Raw genomic sequence first — 19,837 nt, 5'->3', positions numbered from 1 at the left:
CCTTCCCTGAGTGTGTGCTTTTCTTTCTAATCGAGTTTTCAAATTACTGTGTCATCTGCTAAGATGTGTTGGGATTTGGGGTTGAATTCTAGCAACTTGAACAATAGACTTGAGTGAAAAACTGCACTTATTGTTCAGAAAGGAAAAATAAAACTATGAGTTTGAACTTTATCACTAACATCAAAAAGTATATTTTGGTATGAAACGTTTGGTGTGAACCATTCTATCTTAGTTGCTTAATTATAGAAATCTAAGAAATTGCTGTAAGACTGCTTTTACCTTAGAAGGAGATTGTCACAAAGCTTAGATATACCCTGAAATTTCAAAACCTGTTCTCCTAACATCTGATTTAATTGAATTTACCGTATGTTTATGCTGTGATATCTAATCAGGGCCTGTAGTTTGGTTTGATACTCATATTTTTAAGTTTCAAAAGTTCATTCATTGTAAAATTTTCTTTTTTTTTTTCTTTCCCAGTCACTGATGGTTTCTGCATTTTCAAGGTGTGATTTCCTGGTTTCAAGGAATTCAGAAGTTTTTATTTGAAAGTAAAAAGTCAAGCCATATAGAGGGTTACATAAGATGCAGAAAGATTGTCAATAATTCTAAAAAAAGAAGGGGTTTCTTAAGGAAGAACAAAGTTACCTTTTCTTATGGCTGAATAACTATGGTTACTGTTTTCTTTTTGAGTTGTTTTGGTTTGTTCTGTTTTATTTTTGTGCTGGTCCTAGGGCTTGAACTCTGGGCCTGGGCATTGTCCCTGGAGCTGTTTTGCTCAAGGCTAGTGCTCTATCAGCTGAGCCACAGCTCTGCTTCTCTGCTTCTAGATTTTTTTTTTTTCTTTTGGTTCTTAATTGAAAAGTCTCACCAGGTTGACTTAGAACCGTGGTCCTCAGATTCTATCCTCCTGAGTAGTTAGGATTGCAGGCATAAGCAGGCATAAGCCATTAGTGCCTGGCCTCTCTCTCTCTCTCTCTCTCTCTCTCTCTCTCTCTCTCTCTCTCTCTCTCTCTCTGTGTGTGTGTGTGTGTGTGTGTGCACGCGTGCACACAGGCACGTGCCAGTTTTGAGTATTGAACTCGGGGCCTGGGCACTAATCCCAAGCTTTTGTGTGCATAGTTAGGACACTGCCATTGCATTTTTAACCTGCTAGGTTGTCGGCCCTTGACCTCCCTGTGCCTGGTTTTGCGTTTACAAAATGCTGCACAAAATGTGTGGCTTTATTTGGTTTATTTGATCTGAACAGGGCAGCGGTCTGAATGATTCTGATTTTTCCCCCCTTTGCAGCTGCTGCCTAGGTGTAGCGATCTAAGAAGTTCTGTCCTTCACTTGAGCATATACTCCCTCTTCAGCGAAGTTACGGTAGTGCAGAGCTTTCTGCAGTTGGTAATATTTCAGGGCTGCAAAGCAGAGATGATTTCAGTTCTGGTGAGATGCATACCTTTCCATTCCAAAAGAATGTGAGAGCTCTGCTTTTCAAAGGGCATTTGAAGAATGATATTTAAGTGGCTTAGTGACACCATCGCTGTCTCCCTTCTAATTTTGCCATCTAAGGAATCAGTCATAAATTTGCTGCTAGGGTGGGAAGTTATCTGTAAGCATTTACTTCTGGAGTAATCCAGAAGGATTCTGGAGGTTTCTATGTGTGTTAAATTTCACTAAACGTGTTTTGATTATTCAGTAGAACACAGAGAATGGGAACATTCCTTTGCAAAGCTCTTTCATAGTCGACTGTAAAGAAAATTCCTTGGTGCACTGACCTACCAGTAGCAATGAAAGGGAACTTCTTTTGTGTGACATGAGCTCATATTAGAAAGAGTTGTGTTTAGTCAGAGAAAAAGACCTTTGTAGAACATTTAGTCAGGAAAATCAGTGTCATTTATCACATGAACATTGAAAAACTGTCAATGTATCCACTTACCATTCGCACTTAGGGATTTTAGGGAAATGCTGTTTTGGAACAATTATTTTGATACCATCTGAGAAAGAGTACCTAACTGCCTACAAGCAACCGCCTCCCTCCCCAACTCGCATCATTCTAAATATGCCTCCTGGATTATACTTATAATAATATTGTAATGGCTTTCATTCTACCGATTGGCACAGTATATCATTATATCATTAGCTGCTGGGAGAAAGCAGTTTCAAGTAGGTGGCTGATTCTTCGTGTTAATGTTTTCAAGTAACCCTGTTTGGGGAATTGGGCTGTTTCACAGGTGCTCAGGTGTATTAGCACAGGGTACAATAATATTTTCTGGCTTACTCATTAGGAAATGAATTTGAAGCACAAGATAATTCAATAATAGGCAGGGTATAAAAACTGGGGCTGGATCTTAACAAACTTTAATACCTTGAGATGCTAAGAGATGAGATCTAAATAAAATGTCTAAGTCTGTGTACACAGTATTCAACTTGGTTGTCATTACAGTGCAGCTGAGAATTAAAAAAAAAAGAATATTTACGGTCCAATGACTGAGACGTGTGTGTGTGGTGTGTATATACATATATATGTATGTATATGTATATACACACACACCCTTGACCTGAGTAGAAAGCAAGCCTTTTCCCTCAACTATTGTACTTATGCAAAGAATTGTTACATAATAAAACGTGACAAGTTCTGCTGTCGAATTCTAAGGCATGCCCACTCCATGAGTGAAATTTTATTTATGACACACTGTGGGTTCCTCAGGCATTGCCTTGAGAGGAAGTTTATTTTTAGAAGTCTATGGGATGTAGACACATATAATCTGGAGCTTAATTGATATGGCTGGGAAAACCAGAATGGAATTGTGCAAATTTAGTATGGACAGATATAGTTGGGATTACAAAATTCAAACCCTGGTGGGCAATTATTTTTCGAACAAATGCTGTTGTGTTTTCTCTCTAGTAAGTTGTACCAACAACTTTGCTTTTCCACAAAACTCCTGACAACAGATGGGGAGTTACCCAGGTGGGAGGGGGGAAGGCATTTTCAGATGTGTATATGCATTCACTCATGCTGTTCTTCATTTGAATTTTTATCCAAAGCATTTCCAAAACTAAATTGAAGACCAGGCGCTTCGTAGAACCACTGAGACCCTTAGTGTAGCTGTAAAGCTTTAGCGTTTACAAGAGTCTTCATCCCTAACGAAATGCACGTGGTAGTGTCTCTGACCTCCCAGTTGGTGAGAATAGCTTGAACATTTTAAAGAGTATAATGCCTGGCCTTTTAAAAGGCAAAGTCAAGACTATACTTTCAGGGATCATTTCTATAGTTTGTTAAAAGGTAAAGTCATGCATTCAAAAATAAAGGAATTTTTGTCCCCTGGCTTATTATGGAAAGGCTTAGTCTGTTTACTCTGTTATCACCACTATGAAAAGAGTAAGGGATGTATTTTAGGTACATTTTTTATCCCATTCAAACAAACCTTATTGTCTCATGAATATTACTTGGAAATATATGTCCAGTGAAAGAATGTGGTCAGAACAGCAATGTGGTAGAGTAGAAATGACACTGCTGTAAATAAAAAAGCCTTTCCTAATTTATTATCTTGATACCTTCTGCTTATCTAGAGGCTTTGTTAGGTCACAAACCTGGACAGTTGTCTAAAAAATTTGGTATACATAGTACCTGTGTCAAAACATGAAAGTAGTACACTAATAATAAACATTTCCCCTAATGCTTATTCTGGGCCAAGCACCGTTCTAAGTACTTTTTATGTCTTCAGTCATTTCATCCTGTAAAAATTTTGTGAATTAGATACTATTGCTTCTTCCCCCCCACCCCCCTCGCCACACACACACCTGGATAAAGAAACTGAGGCTCAAGGAGGTAAGAAAACATGGCCAAGCTCACACCCCTTTTAAGTGCCATGAGCTTGGGTTAAGACTTGGGCAGTCCGTCTGGAAGGTTTCTGTATTCTGAGCCGTGAAGAGATCTGTGCTGCCTACAGCTGTTCATCCCCCTGTGCAGAGCAAAAGGCTTTCTACGACACGGTTATTGTTTGCGTAGAAAGCATTTGACTATTTGGAATAAATTAAAATTTAAAAAGTTTGCATTTCCCCGGAGTCCCTCAATACCTTCATGGTATGGTATGGCTGTGCACAACCTCTACCTGACAACTCAGTTCCGGAAGAGACAGGCAGAGCATTTCCGGGAGAGACGGTATATTCTGGTGGTTAAACATGGACTCACTTTTAGTTGCCTGTGCTGTGCATGTATATCTCTATATCTATGTATGGTGCTCCCTTGTCACACCCTAGAATATTATATTTCATTATTACACATTATAGTGATGAGCACTGGCAGTGCTAATTTCAACAAGAAAGTAGCAACCATTCTTCTGGCACTTGAGAAAAAAGTGAGACAAGGCAGCTGCCTTGAGACCATTAACAGCACAATACTAAGGCCTCGAATGTATGCACAAGTTACTTAACACAGATCCCTTGCTTCATTTGAAAGTAGGAAATCTGTCCAGCTCCTTTTATGCCTTTTCATCCTTACATATCACCCTGATGTCAGACAAAGCACCTGGTCAGCCTACTTAATCCCCAAACTGACAATTTTGCAAAGTTGTTAGTTCTTGACATAGGGCATCAGGCCCGGACCTTCTAGTGTGATTCCCTTAGCAATCATTTGTTTATACCTGTATCAGCCCTGCTTTTAGGTGACCAAGCTGCACATATTCTTTGTTTGTTCCATAGCCTAGCAATGATGTGGGAGAATAAATAGGTTTGAAGGCAGCCCTCCAGAGCAATGCACGGGGGGGGGGGGGGGGGCGGTGAGGAGCCAGGGAGGGACTTTCTTTTTGTAGGGCTAGCTCCAACTATGTCTGCAGCCCAAGTAGAGGCTGAGCATGGGGTTTTTGTGACAGGATGAAGTACGCGGCCTGTGGGCCTGGGTGGCAGCTTGCTTCTCTTACCAAGCAATGTTGAATTTCTTCAGAACTGCTTCAGTTAATTTCTAACATTTAATGGGATTGATTGTAAGATTTTTTTTTAAAGAGTAAAGCTTCAGGAGTCACTGGGTGCAAGCCTTTGCTCAGTTGTAATGTGTCTTCTCAATTCCCTCCTTGAATTTGTGAAAAGAAAGTGGGATTTTGCTTATCAGCTAAGAGAAACTTAAAACCTTTATTTTTTTTCTTTTCAAAAATAAGAACTGGTTAGGTAACTTCTTGCATTTAAAGAAACAAAACAAGACATCTTCCCAAACAGGGTGGCAGGGGTGTGATGTCAGAATCCTCCATCTTTTTCCAGCCAGTTTTCATTTGCAGACACCGAATCCGGGACCTTTCTTTAGGAAGGACTCTTGGGGCTGGGGGGAGCCCAGAGCCTCACTCGCCCCGCTGACTCTGGCGGGCTGTGGCTCTCGGGGATGCTGTCCTTTGCTGAGAGGCCCGACAGTTCAGGCACAGCCACCCCTCATTTGTTGTCATTGCCACCTTGTGGATTACAAAGGATATTGGTTTGCCTCAAACTTCCAATTTCAGTGTGGCTTTTCATGGCAAGAGCACCCACCTTGACAGTGGATGGCTGGGGTTCTTCACCAAAAGGATCCCCGTTTGTTCAGTCACACCTCACTTCTCCTCTCACAGTTCATTTATGATTCTGATGAGAGTGTTTTTTCAGGAAACACACATTTCACTTTTTGACCTAGGAGCATCTGTTAGAATTTTTTTTTAATACTACTTTGGCATTCTGAAAGTGTTAATGTCTTTCATATCTGTTTAATGCTATTTAGGGATATTTATGATCACCTCTTGTTACTCAGGGTAAAGTGTGTCGCAATTTTTTTTTTCAAACAGACAGGAAAGCATTCACATGAGGAAACAGATTGCCTTAAACATGTGCTTCCTGTGACAGTAAAAAGAACAAATTAGATTTAACACTGTGTAATGAATGTATAAATGTGTACATTTAAGCTTTTAAAAGCTTTATGTTCAGTTTTGGTCACAACAAAAAAGTGAGTCACCTGGAAAAAGAAAGGATACTGGGATCCCCACAGAATCCTCGCCTGCCGGTGCCTCCTTGAGCTGGTGAAAAATGTCGGAGGCGAATGGCAGCGCGGATGAGCAGCAGACCCAAGGCAGGCACGGGTCACCCAGGGTTAGGGGCCGATCTGTGTATCACGTCCAGAAATGAGAATGCACTGGGAGGGGCGAGAATTTCTCCATTTGTCCCTTCCTTCTCTAAGAATCAATGAGCATCTCCATTGTTCTGAATTCCAAGTATCCCTCTCTGCCATTCGTGAAAGAAAAAAAAAATGATGTTTCCTTACTAGACTTGAGTACAATTTCATTATAGGAGCAAAACAAAACAAAAAAAAAAGGGCTCCTTTTCTTATGTAATTCAGTTTGTGCTGGAGGATGCTGGCTGGCAGAGAGTGAATAGAATCTGAGTTCATCTTTCCAGTGAGACAGGAGCATTGAATTGGAGGGTGTGAATTCTGTCCCCAGCAGAAGAGGCCCTTGTGGCCATTTCTGTCTGAGCCTGGCCGATGGTGCCTTTCTGTCCCTTGTGCTTTCACAGCTAAGGATTTGTGGCATGCTTACCAGCTCTCTAGCCAAGGAAGGCCGGGACAGAGTCCCTCAGGGGAGGGCATGTAGTTTGGGGACATCTGACTCTCTTACAGTGCATCCCGAGGTACTAATATCAAAACAGCCTGCTTGTCATCGCACGGTGGGGCAGTGCTTTTTTTGGCTGCCGTGGTCGGAATGAAATGGGCAAGCTGGAGTCCACTTGGCTTCAGAATGGGCGAAGGGGAGCTGGGAAATGCGACTCAGACTATGAATGCAAGTCACAGCCAATGGTTAACTTCCTTTTTGTGTGTCACTTGGCAGTGATGAGACTGATGGCGACTTTTTTTTTTTTTTTTAAACGTGGGTGAAAGTTCAGTGCCGAACCGTGAATGCTATGACTGTGTTTCTGCAGATAGTTGACTTGTGTTGATTTCTTGAAGCCACTACAGCTGGTCAAGGGCCAGCCAGCTCTAGGAGCTGAACCCAGGGCTGTCAAACAGGAGATGGAAAGGTAATCGGAGGAGAGAGGCTTTGCACAAAACCTCACTGATCTCTCATCAGACATGGGGAAGGGAGAGCATGCCGAAGCATAATACGCTGCTCTTGAATGGAGATCCCTAGGAGCGCACAAACACCCCAAAGATATTTTTAAATGATCACCACTCCACACCCCTCATCTCACATAAAAGATTCAAATTCATTTTGGACTGTCTGGAAAATGCAGGGCGCAAATAGTCCAGATTGAATTCAGCTAAAAATGACCGTCTGCCTTTTAGGAAGGTTGTTGCTCTTTGGTTAGCCACACTATTTGGTTTAAAGATTCATTTGGACAAGAGTTTGGGAGAATGTGTAGCCTTTCCAAGATTTCCCTAGTATTTCTCTGTTTGCAGGGAGCTGTTCCCCAAAGGCGAAAAGAGCGAGTTGCCATCTTGAGGAGTGAATTGCATGTTTAGTGAACACCACATGGTCTCAGAGATGCCCTGGAATATTCAATATATCTGGTGGCTTTGAAGTAGTGTTTATTTCTCTCAAAACTTCTAAACATTTGTGCAAGCTATCAGGAAGATGACCAACTTCTGACAACCCAAAAGCAAGAAAGGAGGCTTAGAAATTGAATACCATTTGTCTGGTAATTAGAGTGCATCTCTTAAGAGTTCGCGAGAATTCTGATTAACCTTTCTGTTCCCACATTCTCACATGAAATTAGCACACCTTTTAAATTATTATCTAGTATTTAAACACATATTTTTGAGTCTCCTTAATGCAACAGGTTCTAGAGACACTAAAAGTGTGCTATAGGTTTCTGAAAAACTTCATTTTTCTTACATTTTAAATGTTCTGTTTGTGCAAAATTTCCAGAATCACCATAAGGGCTTCTTTGCATTTTTAATTTAGTAACTAACATATGAATAAATTTGCATATTAATTAGTTGCAGATTAAATCATGCATACATAATTGCCTCCTTACTGTGTTTAATGTTTGTCAAAATCTCCAGCCTGGTTTGATGGATGTCGTATGAAAGATTACAATTTGATGTACCCTTGGAAGTATTTACACCAATAATGCAAGATTCTTAATAGCAGAATTCTCTAGTTATATACAGTTACTAATAAACATGTAAGGAAGGTACATGTCCCTTTGACTAAAATTTTTTTCTTTGCACCAAATCATTTACTATTCATAATCATTAATGCATCTCCTAATTATACAGCATATGTCTGTTAACCCTCTCCTTGCTGGTCTTCAAATGGTAGCTTCTTTCTTTTTTCTTGCCCCCTAAAGAAAGCAAAAAAAAATTTTTATAGGATTCTGGAAACAGCATTGCCCTTTATATCACTACTACTGTAGAGACACACTCCATTTTTTCCCCCTTTTATTTTAGCATACTCCCAGGAATTATCTGTTCACTTTCTATTTCCTGAAGATGAAGAATGACCCCTGTGCACACCCTTTGTAACTGCTGGGTATTTCTTCCCTTCTACCAATGCTGAAAAAAATTCAGATATGTCAGATCCTTCATATTAAATGATTAGAAATATATGCTGAAATATACATATACTCTTATTTAGGAGGGAAATTTTAAGGTAAGAAACATAATGTTATATTTTGTTCTGTTTTGAGGGTTGTGATGCATTTAATATTTATCACCAAATATAGAATAGGTATTCTTTTTGTACTAGAATTGAGATCTCTGCAATACAGATCACTAGAGAATGGATGCTCTTAATTTGATATAATTAAAAAAATACCCTGAAATGTCCTTTGAAATTAATTCCTTCAGTATTTAATTTTTAAGTTGTATTTTACTCATGTAAAAATTAGGCCAACTAGGTTTTTTTCCCCTATTTTGATAGCTAAACTGCTTATCACACTGTATTGCCCTTCATTAATGTGTATTCCTACTGTATAAGTTTTTATTAAAAATGATGGTGTGAGTGTCATTTTTAATTGGAAGTTTATACAGTCAGATTTTATAGTACACAACAAAAAAATATGCACATGGTTCTGCTCCAGGTCTTTTTTAGGCTATTGATCATTTTGGTTTAAGTAGACACTTTTATTAACCCAATTTCAAATTTAGTTTGAGTAGCTGTACAAATATTACTCAGTTCCTCTGACTACCATTGTTGTAAGGAGAGGGAAACTAAAGCACTCACCATTTACATTGCTTTAACTAGAAGGGGAATAAATACAGCAATGACCAGGAATAGGTTTTTCAAAGATCTCTTTTAAACATGAACACTTGCTGGCCAATTCTGTAAGATTCACAAAAGTCCTGATATCTTACTTCTCCTTATATTATTTTGGAATATCTTGCATATATAGAAGCATATATAGAAGTTAAAAATTAATCAAAAGACTAAACAGCTGATTTCCTTTCTTTGACTCTTACATAGTAATGCCCTCCTGGTTGCTTCTCTCAGGAACATTTTTCCTCTCATCACAAGGCACAAAAATATTTATTGATTTAGCAGCACATTCTTTTCATGATCGAAGACTGTATTGAATTATTTACCAATGTAAAAAAAAATATGAAAAAGAAACTGAGAAACTTATTAAAACTAAAAAGCCAAGAATAGAACCAAAGTGTATTTATCCACAGCCATTGTGCCTAGGTAATTCAGGGCATATGGTATGTAAATGATGTTTGGAGATCCTTGCCAAATCTACACACGATGGGATAAATTAAGGACAGGTTTCCCTGGGTGTAAAATCTCATGATTGTGGCCGGCATACTCTGCTCGGATGTGTGTGCTGTGTTCTTGTGTTACACATTGAGCTTCACATAGCACTCAGTGGCCAAATTTGGTCCTCAGCCGGCTTCTAAGATATTATTTGTAATTCCTCAAAATTGATTATATCATGAAATTTAAAATGTAATAACAGTCTTCCAGATCTTCTTCTTGCTCTCACATTTGAAAAGTAGAGCCGAGTAACCCAGCAGTATATATTTGAATATTAAGCCCATTCTAAATGGATCTTGTTGACAGTGGACCTTGAGTTACATCTTTACCACTAAAGAAAGAAAAAGTGTTCCTAAGAGTGACTTTTTACTAGGTTAGGATTAAGGTATTACATACAACAGAAAACAAATTATTTTGAACAATTAGTCATTTTTACTTTCATGGTGCTTGGTTATCATTTATTCATTCCAAATTGATAACTAACTGAAATGACTGCTGTCACTCACTTTATTTCCAGAGTCTTTTTAAAGAGTATGTTTTCATTTCCAGAGAGGAAACAGCTCTCAACCCTTCTTTCATTTAAAATTTATTTTAAGTAGCAAGGGGGTATGCTATTTATTTCCCTCTTTTTCCTCCTCTTTTTCTTCTTCCTCTTCTTCTTTTTTGTTTTCTGGAAGAAATTTCTTTGCTAATCTGGGATTCTAAATCCATAGATATTAATCTTTTAAATTATCCATTTTGATTAATCATTGAACCATATAATTGGAGATTCTGATTAGAAACTATGACAGACTGTTTTCTCCTCCTCTGCTAATTTATTGAACTATACTAAAGAGTACATTTGCTAGGAAGAGACACAACTGGAAGAGTTCCATATTACCTATAAAACTTATTCCACAATATTTTAAAAAAAAAGGTAGAGTATGATTTGGAGTATTTTATTGGTTGATGAATAAGAAGAATGCTTAAACTAGATGATTTTCAAAGGAGCGATGTTCTTAGTGTTAAGCTTTTATTGCCTTCCTACTGTGACTTTCGTTTGTAGAAAAAGATAACATGCTGGTCCCCAAATGAAAAATGGAATTAGGCTCAGTCCTTGTCCATAGCTATACACATTGGGGAAAAAAAATCAGAGGGGAAAATTGAAACCTCTTGATTGACATGATACCAGTCTAGCTTAAAATTCATGTGAGTGGTTGTGTACCAAGGAGCTCATACAAGTGGATGCAGCCCATAGTCAGCGAAGTCAGGACGAAGTTATTCTCTACCTATCCCTTGGTTCATTGAGTCTTCTTTGCCCAGCTGTGTTTCAATCACAGCAACAGACAGCAAAGTAATATTCAGTGGAAAATAGAGCTCACCTGCCTTTCAACTTTACTGAGAACTTGCAGTCTTGCAAACAGCAGAAGACTAGTCATAGTGGAGATTCCAGAGTGCAGGTTGCATATGTTCCACAAGAGATAAGCAAGGAATGCGTTTACTTACATGGCGGAAGCACCATGAATGCCAACATGTGAAGCATCAGAGTTTTGAAATGTCAGTCATGGGACCATGTTTGGAGCAAAGCACTTGAATTTAATTCAGAGAAGTTAAGATATGCCTAGAGATATTATTTTGCAGGTTGGGTTTTTTTTTTTTGAGCAGCACCATAAATTATAAAAAATAAATCATTTCAAGTATTAAAAGCCTACCTTCCTATACTGTATTTCACTCCAAAATGGATTCCCAGCTTGAAAGAAAAGAATATAAAGGAAAGAAAATGAAATTTATAGCTTTACAGACAACTCTCCTTAGTAAATAGATTTAAGATTCTGCCAATTATCATTTAACTTTCTCAAAATTATAAATTGTAAAAGAAATCCAGACATAGCCTTAACTAGCATGTTGCTAACAGGCATGTCCATGAGGACGTCCATAAGATAGGAAACTTAAAAAACAACAACAAAAAAGATTCCACCAGCTAGAATGATTGATTTAGTATTTGATTTCAGACAAAATTTCTTGATTAAAGAGGTTGAAAGTTATATTGCTGGTTTTACATCCTTAATGAATTTTAGATAGATTTAACGTATTATTAAGCTTATTTGATGAAAGATGCCACTTATGCATAACCAAATAATAAGCATATTTCAATCCCAACTTACTAATTCTTGAGAATATTTCTTAATGAAATATGTGCATCCTAGAGGTAACTGGAAATGCTATTTAATTTGGAATCATAGTGTCACACTAGTCTATATCTCCCCCAAAGAAGCTCTAATCATCATCCAGATTTGGATGACACTGTTTGTGTACTATCATCTACTCACTTAGCATGGAATCAACTAGAAGACCCAAGTTAAAAAAAAAAAAAAGAAATGCAGTAAGTGTTCATTACACACTCATGAAATATCAGGTTTCCTGGGGGGTATAGAACCATGGTGTTAGAGGTTGTGTAAACATGGCCCCAGTAGTCATAGAAAGCTTTATAGGGGCCTAGCACCCCTGACCCTATTTGTAGACTAATAAATACAGGAATTATGGGACTCTTCAGAGTATAGTGATTGGAATTACATTCTGAGTACTATAATCTCATAGCCCATGACAACATAATGTGATATAGAGTCGTATATCAGCCATATCATTTTCTGAATTGTTGGTGAGTTTCTTTGCTACCAGGCATATTTATGTTAATGATGAAGCAAAGTAACATTCAGTTGTCCTTTTTTATTCCTGTAGTGCTCAAAAAATGTAGCTAAATAGAATGTTTTGAAAAAGACAACAAAGAAATGTCAAGTATGTGAGAATGGTGTTTTCCTCAATGTTCTCAGAAAATGTCTAGCCATGGGACAGTATGGTGTCCCTCTAAGAAAATGTTTATAAAATAGATGTTTAAAGTAGAATTATGGTTTAAATAAGTAGAGATGGCCTGCCAAGAAAAATTAAATACTCCACGAAACAAAGAAGAGCCTGCATCAAACATGCTACGTGACTTAACAGTATCACTCTCAAAAGTGACAATGCCTGCATCCATTTTTATGTCTTTGGCATTTTGTTGGCATTATTAATTATTCCATTGAGAGAAAGGAAGGTGAGTTAGAGCCTTCAAAGTATATGTGTGGATGGTTATGTTCCCTTGCCAGTCCAGCAAATAAAACGTAGCTCATCCCTAAATTTCACCAGCTTATGAAATTGGTAATAATTAGAACATTTGAAATTGAAGGGAACAGCTCACCAAAATTGCTTAAGTGTATGTGCACATGTGTGCATGTGTATGTAAAATGTAAACTACAAACAGCACCCTTGCTTATCTTTTTTTCTGAAGTAATAGTACAGGGTTTTGAATTCAGGGTTTGGCACTTGCTAGCAGATGTTTTATAAGAGCCATGCTTTCATTTCATGCAGATTTACTCTATAACTAAAGTTATAACTGATCATAATGTATTTTTCTGACAAATCTTTTGCCAGTCCTAGGGCTTGGAATCAGGGCTTGAGCACTGTCCCTGGTTTCTTTTTGCTCAAGGCTAGCACTCTGCCACTTGAGCCACAGCGCCACTTCTGGCCGTTTTCTGCATATGTGGTGCTGAGGAATCGAACCCAGGGCTTCATGTATACAAGGCAAGCACTCTCGCCACTAGGCCATATTCCCAGCCCCTGACAAATCTTTCTTTCTGTTATTGTCCAAGGGAAGGAAATAAACTCTTGTTGCTTCTTTCCTCAGGCAAAACATGGAAGAGTTCCTATTATGTTAAAGACATTGTTCAGAGAGAGAAAATGGTTGTAATCTTGACTTTTCATAAATTTATAATGTCAGGACAGTAAGGTAGATGCATAATTTATTAATGATTATTCATGACACTGAACATGTGTGAAAACCCTTGTGTTCCAGAATAGTCCTTTTCTAGAAGTATCTACTAAACATGATTCTAAATCACATAGAGTTGGAGATCTGGCATGATTTAGACAGTGGCCACAGAGACTCAATTGAGGTTTTGTCTAGCTGCTTCTGTATGTCTGTTCCTAGAAAAATCACAGGGCCTGTAGTTAAGCTTTTTGCATGGTCAAGTGCAGAAATAAGTTTTGATTTCAGAATTGTTTATCCAGAGATATTTCATTATAGTAAACGCAGAAGCCACAGATTTTTTGAGGTTGGAAAACTTTGAGAGGCACATTTTAATGCTCCTATATGTGAAAAATACTTGTTTGTGAGCAAAGAAAGACTTACATAAAGCTAGTTTGCTTACATTTAGAGAACTAGTTATAAATTAAGCCCAAACGCAAAACCAACCTTTTACTGTTTATACAGTGAGATTAGAGCACTGGTAATGAAAGGAAAACTGGGTTCTAAGTGCTAGGTTAAAGAGCCAGAAACTTAAGCTATTTTTGAAGTCTCTACATATAAAAAAAGGCAATATAAACTATTTTTACTTCCTCAAGTTGAATAATTTTACTATGAACTATATCAGCATTTGTTGATTAGTTGTGCTACTAATTACTTCTCTATCCAGAAATACTTAAGTCTTAGAATCCTTACAGATGAACCTAAAATGTTCAAGATTCTTGTGTGTGTGTGTGTGTGTGTGTGTGTGTGTGTGTGTGTGAAAAGGTACATGTGTTTGAATGAATTTGGAGAGTTAATGATTGTTAGAAAGTTTGAAGCACACAGCCCATGTTAAAAATGGGCATGGTATACAAATTATTGTGGAGTTTGTATTTTCTGTATCATCTTCTTGTGCACAACACATTTTCTGTATGGTAATAAGTGACCAGACTCCTTAAAGAGCATGGCTTCTAACCCTCTGAATAGATCTCAAAGAAGGAATCACAGTCTATGTAAAGAAAATCTCCGATTGGAGGTAAGAGAGAGGGTTGACCTGTTTTCAGTTCTGGCTCATATTAAGCAAATTCTAAGCTTCTCTACAACTTAGGCATTTAATATTTACCATTGAAAATGATTTGGAAAACAAATGTCCTGTGAAATAAAGACAGTCTGTCTTGATTCCTCTGGTTGTTCAGCATAATTTGTAAATTTGGTACTATTGACAGTAAAGCTAGTTGATGACAATGAAGACACCTTGGGGTTGGGGGCGGCGACTTGAACTCTGGACCTAGGTGCCCTCAATGAGCTTCTTTTTTTTCTTTTTCTTTTTTATTTTTTGCCCGTCCTGGGGCTTGGACTCAGGGTCTGAGCACTGTCCCTGGCTTCTTTTTGCTCAAGGCTAGCACTCTGCCACTTGAACCACAGCGCCACTTCTGGCCTTTTCTATATATGTGATGCTGAGGAATCGAACCCAGGGCTTCATGTATATGAGGCAAGCACTCTTGCCACTAGGCCAAATTCCCAGCCCCAATGAGCTTCTTTTGATCAAGGCTGGCACTCTAGCACTTGACTCACAGTACCAATTCTGGCTTTTTCTGCAATTAATTGGAGGTAAAAGTCTCATGGACTTTCTTGCCCAGACTGGTTTCCAATCTAGATCTCAGCCTCCTAAGTAGCTATGATTACAGGTGTGAGCCACTGGCTCCCAGCTGAAGATACCTTTTTGAGTCAGGTTTCTGCTCAGCTATAAGTGGAGTTAAAGAAGCCCATTACTGTTATAAAAATTTGGGGCACTCACATCTTCCCACAGTCAGCCTTTGAGTTACTCCTGGGATTCACTTAAAGCTGTGTTTCTTGTGGAAGATGATTCAAGACTCATTTCTCACCCGGCCTTTTAGGGTCATGTCTCTTACTAATATGTGAGGTGGATGCTTCTAGTAAGAGTACAAAAAGATAACTTATTTTTCAAATGGAGTAAATAGTGAAAGTTCAAGCTTATTTTGAGTTGAAGAATCCAATATTTTGATCAGCCATAGACCAGTGACCAGCCTTACCCTGTTCCTCCTTCCACCTTTAAGAAACTTAACAGATTTGTTACTTTCTTCTCCTTGAATTGGCATCAATGTCATGCAAAGTGGCTGGTTTTCTTACACAAAAGGATATTTTGGCAGAGTCTATATATAAAAGGAGGACATGAAATAAGGCACTTTTATGATCTTCAATTCATTTGAAACTTGTTTTTGTTCCTGTTTTTTTTTAAACTTACTGTTTTTATCCCAAGTGTTACCAGAGATCATCAGTAAAGTATTTGAAAATTGTTTGTTCCCTGCTCTCCAATTTGTTGTTCTACTTGCTCAATGATGTCAAACTATTAAATGTAATCAACAGGAACCTCAGGAAATTGCTAGAATTCCCGCCCTAAAGGGGGTTAACAAGCCCTTGACAATTAGTCTACTTAGATTTAAAACTATTTTTATTATGATACCACCAGTTCCCCAATGATTGAGCAATACTTTGGGAAACTCTGTTTATTCACAAATTTTTGAAAGGGTTTATATCCTGTGCCTAAGTTCCAATCAGTTCCATAAATCTATCTTTTACATTTTTTGTTTCAAATGTAATTCTTTATCCAGACAAATAGACATATCCAGGATTTCCCCTTTAACTTTTGTAGAATTCTTTTCCTATGTGTAGGAACTTGAAAGAAGAAAAGCATTGTCCTTGTATTTCACTTGGTTCAGGTGATTGTGATAGGCATGCTTGCTCTCTCCATTTAGAAAACATGCAATCTGAGCCAACTTCCCTTACCTCTGTTTTTATATTGTCTAAGTGTGATGCTTCCTCATTGTACTGGATTAGAAATGGTTTGTTTATGTAGCAAACTTGGAGATGTCTGTGGATTACACTGGGTTTGGATAAAATATTTAAAACAGCAACAAACAACCAGTTACTCCAGGGGAAAGATTGATACAGTCCAGGGGAAAAGGAGAGGTGCACTGGCATCATTTCTCCTCAAATAAGATGTCTCTTTCTGCCTTCCAAAAAGTTAGTGATGCTCTTTGCCTAGTTGCTTTTAGTATTTGAGAGATGAGGTGGAAAATGTATGACTTTTAAAATTATGTAGACTTGCCTAAACTTGAGGAAAAGAGAATAAATTCCAGTTAGAGTCAAGCATGCAGTTTCCAGGGAAATTAAACAGAAAGCTTTGTGTGTTCTAGACTTGCCACTTGACAGTTTAGTTTCTTATAGCTCACGGTGCCATTATTTACAGAGGCCCTCTCTGCAGCAGAATGCCACTTGTATCTCTGGCTTGTTGAATTTCATAGCTATCTATTTGTCGGCGATGAGTACTCCATGGTAATTGTTTAGTGCAGAAAGTTGAAAATAGATGGGAAAGTGGGGAAATGAATCTAATCAGATCTCCTGCATACAAGATTTGTGAATCTGGTTTTCACATTTATCCTGCATGCTGTTGTATGTCTGTCAGTGGAGTTTTTATAATGCCTCATAATGAAAAGTGAAGAAACCCTTTTCTTCTTCTGAAAAGAGTGATACAGAAAAAAGCAGGAGTCAACATTTTATGGAACAAAATTCTAGTTCGTAAAATAAATCCTTATTACTTACTTTCGTAGTCCGTGTGAATTCTATTGTAATCATTATGGCTATAAGTTATCTGATCAGCCATGAAGAAATTAATATTTAGTCATGTGAATGTCTACATGTGAACTTGGGCAATATAAGCACAGATAGTTCAGATAGGCCCACGAATAGAAATGGGTCTATGATGATACTAAATGATAGTTTGATAATTTTACATAATGAAAACATTTCATATGGAGTTTTATTGAAATATGCATATCCTTAATACTATTGTACCTGATATTAACTAAATCATGCCAGTGGAGTTGGTTCATGCCACTGAAAACTTTATGATGATTTGGACTTCATCTGGACTCTTTTGAGGTAAATATATTCTCCAAAATAAGTGTGTGAGTTCATTCAAGAAAGTTTATTTAGAATTCCAAAGGTGGAAAATATTTTAGTAGAGTAAAAATCTTCATTGCTTTGTAAGAGAATATAGTTATTGTACATTTTAAAGATCTCAATACAAAGACAAAATGAGAGCTACACAGACAACAAAGCCTTTTTACAATACCTGTCTTTCTTAACGCGTGTTTGGGGGGTGGTGTTGATGATGTGGTGGTATGTCTCCTTGCTATCGTCCTTTTAAGAAAAGACCTTTTTCGAAGTTGTACATACACCTAATGGGATTTCTTTCATTGCAGTTTAAGATGAGCATTAAAACCTTAATCTCTCCCTTACCTTAAGCTACACAATTTACAAACCATTTTTTATAATGCTACAGTCCTTGCATACACACTTGCCGAGTAAAAATCAACATTAATTTTGAGTATTAACTAAAACTCTTGTTTATAGTGACTCCTACTGGAGAACAGTATCAACTAGTTTAACTTCTGAATCAACTACATTCCGTCACACTTCTTTTAAATTGATTCAAGGTAGCTTAGGCAACCTCCTTTCCTGTCTTGAAAAGTTTGCTCTCAAATAGATTTCAATCCTAAAGCATCAGAGGACATAGTGTGCTTGTGTAATAAATTGTGCATACATACTTCCCAGGCCAGTAGTGCAGGGTATGTTAAAACAGATGTGATTGATGGATATCCTGTTTGGTAGTGAAAAGTTTAGCATGGCGCTAGAATTTTGTGTATCTTTCCTTTTTAGTTGATTTCTGGTACCCGAGTCTATTTGAGATGATTCTTTTTCTGCTGTTCTCCAGGGCCCTCTTGAGCACATCAAGAGGGGAGAAACAGGAAATGCACTGTCATTTATAACATGCCCCCAGTGTGCTGTATGAGGTGGCTTCTCTCCTTAAAGCTATGCGTGAGTAGATGAGGGAACTAACCTTCAAGCCTAACTATCTGCTTTAGCCAGAGCCATCGAGCAGTGACAAGGTTGTTGGTCTGATACAGATATGTCTGGCTCTCAAGTTGAATCAATTTGGGTTCCATTTCTTAGCTCACACACTGGTTCTACTGGCCTAGTAACTTTGTTGTCTATGAAAGGCCATCCAAGACTTTTGAGCCTCAATTCTGCATCTTCAAAGTAAGAATGGTAGCATATATCATAGTACCTATTATGCAAATGAAACAAATGGAGTTCTTTAAACTCATCTGTATTAATATATTAAGAAAACTGGGAGGGTGGATATTTACCATAGGTTTTTATTTTCTTTCATTTCTACACTCATGTGTTTGCATTGTCATTAATTACTGGATAGTAATGCAAACCATTCTCCTTAAAGTTATGACAGTTACTGCATTTAGCTATCCTGGGCAAAACAGATCAGCACTGTAGAAGTAAGCAAGTACAATAAGCGGAATTGGGGGGCGTGGGGAAAGTGATGAGGGGGAACCACAAACAAACCAGAATTGTCCAGTGGCTTAAACAGGGGCATGGAGTCATTCACAGTGTTATGTGATGCTAAGAAAAGAGTATGTTCCCATGCGACATTCATTCATTCATTCATTCACCCATCATTTAACTTCTGTACTGAAGCACTTGCTGAGATTGTTCAGGGTTGTGAGGTATGGGTGGCATAGTCTGACTTTGAGGTCATAATGCGATGCTACAGAACCTACTGTAAGCAGATCTGTGATTGAGACCTCACAGTTCTTTTCCCTGTAAAAATGTCTTAATTGTTAAAAAATATATATGTGTGATTACCCACTTCACATTTAGGGCTTTCTTTTCTTATTTATTTACTGGTACCGGGGCTTGATCTCAGGCTGATGACTTGCTCAGCTGGTGCTCTTCCACTTAAGCCATCCACTAGCCTGTCTTTTTGCTGGTTAACTAAAGATGAGAGCTTCAGTCTGCCTTGCTGGCTTCAAACTGTGATCCTCCACACATACAGCCTCCTGAGTGGCTAGAAGGGTAGAAATGTGATCCATTGGCACCTAGTTCAATTTTTCCAGTCTCATTTACCTATTTTCAACAGCCAAGTACCTGTCTTTTCTACCTGGTCAGACGCCTGAGTACAGGAAGAACATTAACAGCCTCTGTGCCCTCTTCGTGTCCCCAGGATGGAACTTATCCCAAAGTTGTGAATGATTACAAACGACTTGTAAAGTAACCGATTGATGACATAAACCCACCTTTCTTCACTGGTGTGTTGTGGAAGAAGTATTTCTTCCATTTGATTATTTTTTACTTAAGGAAGTCACTCATTCCATCTAGCCAGATTTTATTGACTCTTTTGCTTTCTGTAGCTACTGGAGCTATGCTTTGTGGGTTTTTCTGGTCCAGTGATCTTCTTGGGATAACTGTAGAT

At 38.1% G+C, this 19,837-nt stretch overlaps 1 protein-coding gene and 1 long non-coding RNA gene across 10 annotated transcripts in view; one reads left to right on the top strand and one right to left on the bottom strand.

The window, feature by feature from the left end:
• Window positions 1-19,837, top strand: part of Tcf4 (transcription factor 4) — a 341,790-nt gene that overhangs the window by 224,558 nt on the left and 97,395 nt on the right. The gene's annotated exons all lie outside the window — the stretch shown is intronic.
• Window positions 6,272-19,837, bottom strand: part of LOC125363775 — a 14,519-nt gene continuing 953 nt past the window's right edge. The window contains exons 2-3 of the long non-coding RNA XR_007213342.1: window positions 15,584-15,586; window positions 6,272-6,839 (exon numbers count right to left, since the gene is read on the bottom strand). This is a non-coding gene — a long non-coding RNA (uncharacterized LOC125363775). The remainder of the gene's footprint in view (window positions 6,840-15,583; window positions 15,587-19,837) is intronic.

Source organism: Perognathus longimembris, chromosome 15 (assembly GCF_023159225.1).
Source record: "Perognathus longimembris pacificus isolate PPM17 chromosome 15, ASM2315922v1, whole genome shotgun sequence".
In the NCBI taxonomy this organism is placed as follows: domain Eukaryota; kingdom Metazoa; phylum Chordata; class Mammalia; order Rodentia; family Heteromyidae; genus Perognathus; species Perognathus longimembris.
This window is presented reverse-complemented; position numbering and strand designations above follow the sequence as displayed.